An 8764-nucleotide genomic window follows, 5' to 3' on the forward strand; every position below is an offset into this window, starting at 1 on the left:
CAAGAGCAGCTCTGCCCCATTGATTTGGCCCACATCAGCCCCACAGTAGCTCCTGCCCCATAGATCTGACCCCCATCAGTTCCACAACAGCTCCTGCCCCATAGATCTAACCCACATCAGCCCCACAGCAGCTCCTGCCCCATAGATCTGACCCACATCTGACCCAAATCATCTCCTGCCCCATAGATCTTTCCCACATTAGCCCCACAGCAGATCCTGCCCCATAGATCTGACCCACAACTGTCGCACAGCAGCTCCTGCCCCATAGGTCAGACGAACATCAGCCCCACAGTAGCTCCTGCCCCATAGATCTGACCCAAATCTGCCCCACAGCAGATCCTGCCAAATAGATCTTAACCACAGCAGCTCCTGCCCCATAGATCTGACCCAAATCAGCCCCACAGCAGCTCCTACACCCTAGATCTGACCCACATCTGCCACACACCATCTCCTGCCCCATAGATCTGACCCACATCTGCCCCAAAGCATCTCCTGCCCCATGGATCTTTCCCACATCAGCCCCACAGCAGATCCTGCCCCATAGATCTAACCCACATCAGCCCCACAGCAGCTCCTGCCCCATAGATCTGACGTACATCATCTCCACTGCAGCTCCTGCCCCATAGATCTGACCCAAATCTGCCCCACAGAAGATCCTGCCAAATAGATCTTAACCACAGCAACTCCTGCCCCATAGATCTGACCCACATCTGCCCCAAAGCATCTCCTGCCCCATAGATCTTTCCCACCTCAGCCCCACAGCAGATCCTGCCCCATAGATCTGACCCACATATGTCGCACAGCAGCACCTGCCCCATAGATCTGACCCACATCTGTCGCACAGCAGCTCCTGCCCCATAGATCAGACCAACATCAGCCCCACTGTAGCTCCTGCCCCATAGATCTGACCCCCATCAGCCCCACAGTAGCTCCTGCCCCATAGATCTGACCCCCATCAGCCCCACAACAGCTCCTGCCCCATAGATCTAACCCACATCAGCCCCACAGCAGCTCCTGCCCCATAGATCTGACACACATCATATGTATAGCAGCTGCTGCCCAATAGATATGACCCACAGCAGCTTCAGCCCCAAGGATCTGACCCACATCAGCCCCACAGCAGCTCCTGCCCCATAGATCTGACCCACATCTGTCGCACAGCAGCTCCTGCCCTATAGATCTGACCCACATCAGCCCCACAGCAGCTCCTGCCCCATAGATCTGACCCACATGTTCCCAAGAGCAGCTCTGCCCCACTGATTTGACCCACATCAGCCCCACAGTAGCTCCTGCCCCATAGATCTGACCCCCATCAGCCCCACAACAGCTCCTGCCCCATAGATCAGACCAACATCAGCCCCACAGTAGCTCCTGCCCCATAGATCTGACCCCCATCAGCCCCACAACAGATCCTGCCCCATAGATCTAACCCACATCAGCCCCACAGCAGCTCCTGCCCCATAGATCTGACACACATCATATGTAAAGCTGCTGCTGCCCAATAGATATGACCCACAGCAGCTTCAGCCACAAGGATCTGACCCACATCAGCCCCACAGCAACTCCTGCCCCATAGATCTGACCCACATCTGCCCCAAAGCATCTCCTGCCCCATAGATCTTTCCCACATCAGCCCCACAGCAGATCCTGTCCCTTAGATCTGACCTACATATGTCGCACAGCAGCACCTGCCCCATAGATCTGACCCACATCTGTCGCACAGCAGCTCCTGCCCCATAGATCAGACCAACATCAGCCCCACAGTAGCTCCTGCCCCATAGATCAGACCAAAATCAGCCCCACAGTAGCTCCTGCCCCATAGATCTGACCCCCATCAGCCCCACAGTAGCTCCTGCCCCATAGATCTGACCCCCATCAGCCCCACAACAGCTCCTGCCCCATAGATCTAACCCACATCAGCCCCACAGCAGCTCCTGCCCCATAGATCTGACACACATCATATGTATAGCAGCTGCTGCCCAATAGATATGACCCACAGCAGCTTCAGCCCCAAGGATCTGACCCACATCAGCCCCACAGCAGCTCCTGCCCCATAGATCTGACGTACATCATCTCCACTGCAGCTCCTGCCCCATAGATCTGACCCAAATCTGCCCCACAGCAGATCCTGCCAAATAGATCTTAACCACAGCAGCTCCTGCCCCATAGATCTGACCCACATCAGCCCCACAGCAGCTCCTACACCATAGATCTGACCCACATCTGCCACACACCATCTCCTGCCCAAAAGATCTGACCCACATCTGCCCCACAGTAGCTCCTGCCCCATAGATCTGACCCACATCTGCCCCAAAGCAGCTCCTGCCCCATAGATCTGACCCACATCAGCCCCACAGCAGCTCCTGCCCCATAGATCTGACACAAATCAGCCCCGCTGCAGCTCCTGCCCCATAGATCAGACCAACATCAGCACCACAGTAGCTCCTGCCCCATAGATCTAACCCACATCAGCCCCACAGCAGCTCCTGCCCCATAGATCTGACGTACATCATCTCCACTGCAGCTCCTGCCCCATAGATCTAACCCAAATCTGCCCCACAGCTAATCCTGCCAAATAGATCTTAACCACAGCAGCTCCTGCCCCATAGATCTGACCCACATCTGAACCACAGCATCTCCTCCCCATAGATCTAACACCCATCAGCCTCACAGCAGCTCCTGCCCCATAGATAAGCCCTACATCTGCCCCACAGCAGCTCCTGCACCATAGATCTGACCCACATCTGCAACACAGCAGCTCCTGCTCCATAAATCTGACCAACATCAGGCCCACATCTGTTCCTGCCCCATAGGTCTGACACACAGCAGCTCCTGCCCCATAGATCTGACCCACATCAGCCCCACAGCAGCTCCTGCCCCATAGATCTGACCCACATGTTCCCAAGAGCAGCTCTGCCCCATTGATTTGACTCACATCAGCCCCACAGTAGCTCCTGCCCCATAGATCTGACCCCCATCAGCCCCACAAAAGCTCCTGCCCCATAGATCTAACCCACATCAGCCCCACAGTAGCTCCTGCCCCATAGATCTGACCGAAATCAGCCCCGCAGCAGCTCCTGCCCCATAGATCAGACCAACATCAGCCCCACAGTAGCTCCTGCCCCATAGATCTGACCCCCATCAGCCCCACAACAGCTCCTGCCCCATAGATCTAACCCACATCAGCCCCACAGTAGATCCTGCCCCATAGATCTGACACACATCTGCCCCAAAGCATCTCCTGCCCCATAGATCTTTCCCACATCAGCCCCACAGCAGATCCTGCCCCATAGATCTGACCCACATATGTCGCACAGCAGGACCTGCCCCATAGATCCGACCCACATCTGTCGCACAGCAGCTTCAGCCCCATAGATCAGACCAACATCAGCCCCACAGTAGCTCCTGCCCCATAGATCTGACCCCCATCAGCCCCACAGTAGCTCCTGCCCCATAGTTCTGACCCCCATCAGCCCCACAACAGCTCCTGCCCCATAGATCTGACACACATCATATGTAAAGCAGCTGCTGCCCAATAGATATGACCCACAGCAGCTTCAGCCCCAAGGATCTGACCCACATCAGCCCCACAGCAGCTCCTGCCCCATAGATCTGACCCACATCTGTCGCACAGCAGCTCCTGCCCTATAGATGTGACCCACATCAGCCCCACAGCAGCTCCTGCCCCATAGATCTGACCCACATGTTCCCAAGAGCAGCTCTGCCCCATAGATCTGACCCACATCTGTCGCACAGCAGCTCCTGCCCCATAGATCAGACCAACATCAGCCCCACAGTAGCTCCTGCCCCATAGATCTGACCCCCATCATCCCCACAGTAGCTCCTGCCCCATAGATCTAACTCCCATCAGCCCCACAGCAGCTCCTGCCCCATAGATCTGACCCCCATCAGCCCCACAGCAGATCCTGCCCCATAGATCAGACCCACATCTGTCGCACAGCAGCTCCTGCCCTATAGATCTGACCCACATCAGCCCCACAGCAGCTCCTGCCCCATAGATCTGACCCACATGTTCCCAAGAGCAGCTCTGCCCCATAGATCTGACCCACATCTGTCGCACAGCAGCTCCTGCCCTATAGATCTAACCCACATCAGCCCCACAGCAGCTCCTGCCCCATAGATCTGACACACATCATATGTAAAGCAGCTGCTGCCCAATAGATATGACCCACAGCAGCTTCAGCCCCAAGGATCTGACCCACATCATCCCCACAGCAACTTCTGCCCCATAGATCTGACCCACATGTTCCCAAGAGCAGCTCTGCCCCATAGATCTGACCCTCATCAGCCCCACAGCAGCTCCTGCCCCATAGATCTGACCCAAATCAGCACCGCAGCAGCTCCTGCCCCATAGAACAAACCAACATCAGCCCCACAGTAGCTCCTGCCCCATAGATCTGACCCCCATCAGCCCCACAGCAGCTCCTGCCCCATAGATCTAACCCACATCAGCCCCACAACAGCTGCTGCCCCATAGATCTTACCCACATCAGCCCCACAGCAGCACCTGCCCCATAGATCTGACCCACATGTTCCCAAGAGCAGCTCTGCCCCATAGATCTGACCCACATGTGTCGCACAGCAGCTCCTGCCCCATAGATCAGACCAACATCAGCCCCACAGTAGCTCCTGCCCCATAGATCTGACCCCCATCAGCCCCACAGCAGCTCCTGCCCCATAGATTTGACCCCCATCAGCCCCACAACAGCTGCTGCCCCATAGATCTTACCCACATCAGCCCCACAGCAGCTCCTGCCCCATAGATCTGACACACATCATATGTAAAGCAGCTGCTGCCCAATAGATATGACCCACAGCAGTTTCAGCCCCAAGGATCTGACCCACATCAGCCCCACAGCAGCTCCTGCCCCATAGATCTGACCCACATGTTCCCAAGAGCAGCTCTGCCCCATTGATTTGACCCACATCAGCCCCACAGTAGCTCCTGCCCCATAGATCTGACCCCCATCAGCCCCACAACAGCTCCTGCCCCATAGATCTGACCCACATCTGTCGCACAGCAGCTCCTGCCCCATAGATCAGACCAACATCAGCCCCACAGTAGCTCCTGCCCCATAGATCTGACCCCATCAGCCCCACAGTAGCTCCTGCCCCATAGATCTGACCCCCATCAGCCCCACAAGAGCTGCTGCCCCATAGATCTGACCCCCATCAGCCCCACAACAGCTCCTGCCCCATAGATCTATCCCACATCAGCCACACAGCAGCTCCTGCCCCATAGATCTGACACACATCATATGTAAAGCAGCTGCTGCCCAATAGATATGACCCACAGCAGCTTCAGCCCCAAAGATCTGACCCACATCAGCCCCACAGCAGCTCCTGCCCCATAGATCTGACCCACATCAGCACCACAACAGCTCCTGCCCCATAGATGTGACCCAGATGTTCTCAAGAGCAGCTCTGCCCCATTGATTCGACCCACATCAGCCCCACAGTAGCTCCTGCCCCATAGATCAGACCAACATCTGTCGCACAGCAGCTCCTGCTTTAAAGATCTGACCCACATCAGCCCCACAGCAGCTCCTGCCCCATAGATCTGACCCACATGATCCCAAGAGCAGCTCTGCCCCATTGATTTGACCCACATCAGCCCCACAGTAGCTCCTGCCCCATAGATCTGACCCCAATCAGCCCCACAACAGCTCCTGCCCCATAGATCTCACCCACATCAGCCCCACAGCAGCTCCTGCCCCATAGATCTGATCCAAATCAGCCCCGCAGCAGCTCCTGCCCCATAGATCAGACCAACATCAGCCCCACAATGGCTCCTGCCCCATAGATCTGACCCCCATCAGCCCCACAACAGCTCCTGCCCCATAGATCTAACCCACATCAGCCCCACAGCAGGTCCTGCCCCATAGATCTGACACACATCATATGTAAAGCAGCTGCTGCCCAATAGATATGACCCACAGCAGCTTCAGCCCCAAGGATCTGACCCACATCAGCCCCACAGCAGCTCCTGCCCCATAGATCAGACCAACATCAGCCCCACAATAGCTCCTGCCCCATAGATCTGACCCCCATCAGCCCCACAACAGCTCCTGCCCCATAGATCTAACCCACATCAGCCCCACAGCAGCTCCTGCCCCATAGATCTTTCCCACATCAGCCCCACAACAGCTCCTGCCCCATAGATCTGACACACATCATATGTAAAGCAGCTGCTGCCCAATAGATATGACCCTGAGCAGCTTCAGCCCCAAGGATCTGACCCACATCAGCCCCACAGCAGCTCCTGCCCCATAGATCTTTCCCACATCAGCCCCACAGCAGCTCCTGCCCCATAGATCTGACACACAGCATATGTAAAGCAGCTGCTGCCCAATAGATATGACCCACAGCAGCTTCAGCCCCAAGGATCTGACCCACATCTGCCCCAAAGCAACTCCTGCCCCATAGATCTGACCCACATCAGCCCCACAGCAGATCCTGCCCCATAGATCTTTCCCACATCAGCCCCACAGCAGATCCTGCCCCATAGATCTGACCCACATCTGTCGCACAGCAGCTCCTGCCCCATAGATCAGACCAACATCAGCCCCACAGTAGCTCCTGCCCCATAGATCTGACCCCCATCAGCCCCACAGTAGCTCCTGCCCCATAGATCTGACCCCCATCAGCCCCAGAGCATCTCCTGCCCCATAGATCTGACCCCCATCAGCCCCACAACAGCTCCCGCCCCATAGATCTAACCCACATCAGCCCCACATCAGCTCCTGCCCCATAGATCTGACCCAAATCAGCCCCGCAGCAGCTACTGCCCCATAGATCAGATTAACATCAGCCCCACAGTAGCTCCTGCCCCATAGATCTGACCCCCATTAGCCCCACAACAGCTCCTGCCCCATAGATCTTTCCCACATCAGCCCCACAGCAGATCCTGCCCCATAGATCTGACCCACATATGTCGCACAGCAGCACCTGCCCCATAGATCTGACCCACATCTGTCGCACAGTAGCTCCTGCCCCATAGATCTGACCCCCATCAGCCCCACAGTAGCTCCTGCCCCATAGATCTGACCCCCATCAGCCCCACAGCAGCTCCTGCCCCATAGATCTGACCCCCATCAGCCCCACAACAGCTCCTGCCCCATAGATCTAACCCACATCAGCCCCACAGCAGCTCCTGCCCCATAGATCTGACACACATCATATGTAAAGCAGCTGCTGCCCAATAGATATGACCCACATCAGCCTCACAGCAGCTCCTGCCCCATAGATCTGACACACATCATATGTAAAGCAGCTGCTGCCCAATAGATATGACCCACAGCAGCTTCAGCCCCAAGGATCTGACCCACATCAGCCCCACAGCAGCTCCTGCCCCATAGATCTGACCAACATCAGCCCCACAGCAGCTCCTGCCCCATAGATCTGACCCACATGTTCCCAAGAGCAGCTCTGCCCCATAGATCTGACCCATATCTGTCGCACAGCAGCTCCTGCCCCATAGATCAGACCAACATCAGCCCCACAGTAGCTCCTGCCCCATAGATCTGACCCCCATCAGCCCCACAGCAGCTCCTGCCCCATAGATCTGACCCCCATCAGCCCCACAACAGCTCCTGCCCCATAGATCTGACACACATCTGTCGCACAGCAGCTCCTGCCCTATAGATCTGACCCACATCAGCCCCACAGCAGCTCCTGGCCCATAGTTCTGACCCACATCTGTCGCACAGTAGCTCCTGCCCTATAGATCTGACCCACATCAGCCCCACAGCAGCTCCTGCCCCATAGATCTGACCCACATCAGCCCCACAGCAGCTCCTGCCCCATAGATCTGACCCACATGTTCCCAAGAGCAGCTCTGCCCCATAGATCTGACCCACATCTGTCGCACAGCAGCTCCTGCCCTATAGATCTAACCCACAGCAGCCCCACAGCAGATCCTGCCCCATAGATCTGATCCACATATGTCGCACAGCAGCACCTGCCCCATAGATCTGACCCACATTTGTCGCACAGCAGCTCCTGCCCCATAGATCAGACCAACATCAGGCCCTCAGTAGCTCCTTCCCCATAGATCTGACCCCCATCAGCCCCACAGCAGCTCCTGCCCCATAGATCTGACCCCCATCAGCCCCACAACAGCTCCTGCCCCATAGATCTAACCCACATCAGCCCCACAGCAGCTCCTGCCCCATAGATCTGACACACATCATATGTAAAGCAGCTGCTGCCCAATAGATATGACCCACAGCAGCTTCAGCCCCAAGGATCTGACCCACATCAGCCCCACAGCAGCTCCTGCCCCATAGATCTGACCCACATCTGTCGCACAGCAGCTCCTGCCCCATAGATCTAACCCACAGCAGCCCCACAGCAGCTCCTGCCCCATAGATCTGACCCACATGTTCCCAAGAGCAGCTCTGCCCCATAGATCTGACCCATATCTGTCGCACAGCAGCTCCTGCCCCATAGATCAGACCAACATCAGCCCCACAGTAGCTCCTGCCCCATAGATCTGACACCCATCAGCCCCACAACAGCTACTGCCCCATAGATCTAACCCACATCAGCCCCACAGCAGCTCCTGCCCCATAGATCTGACCCAAATCAGCCCCGCAGCAGCTCCTGCCCCATAGATCAGACCAACATCAGCCCCACAGTAGCTCCTGCCCCATAGATCTGACCCCCATCAGCCCCACAACAGCTCCTGCCCCATAGATCTGACACACATCATATGTAAAGCAGCTGCTGCCCAATAGATATG

Source organism: Coturnix japonica, chromosome 29, assembly GCF_054131305.1.
Source record: "Coturnix japonica strain WE chromosome 29, WE-NBRP24, whole genome shotgun sequence".
In the NCBI taxonomy this organism is placed as follows: Eukaryota; Metazoa; Chordata; class Aves; order Galliformes; family Phasianidae; genus Coturnix; species Coturnix japonica.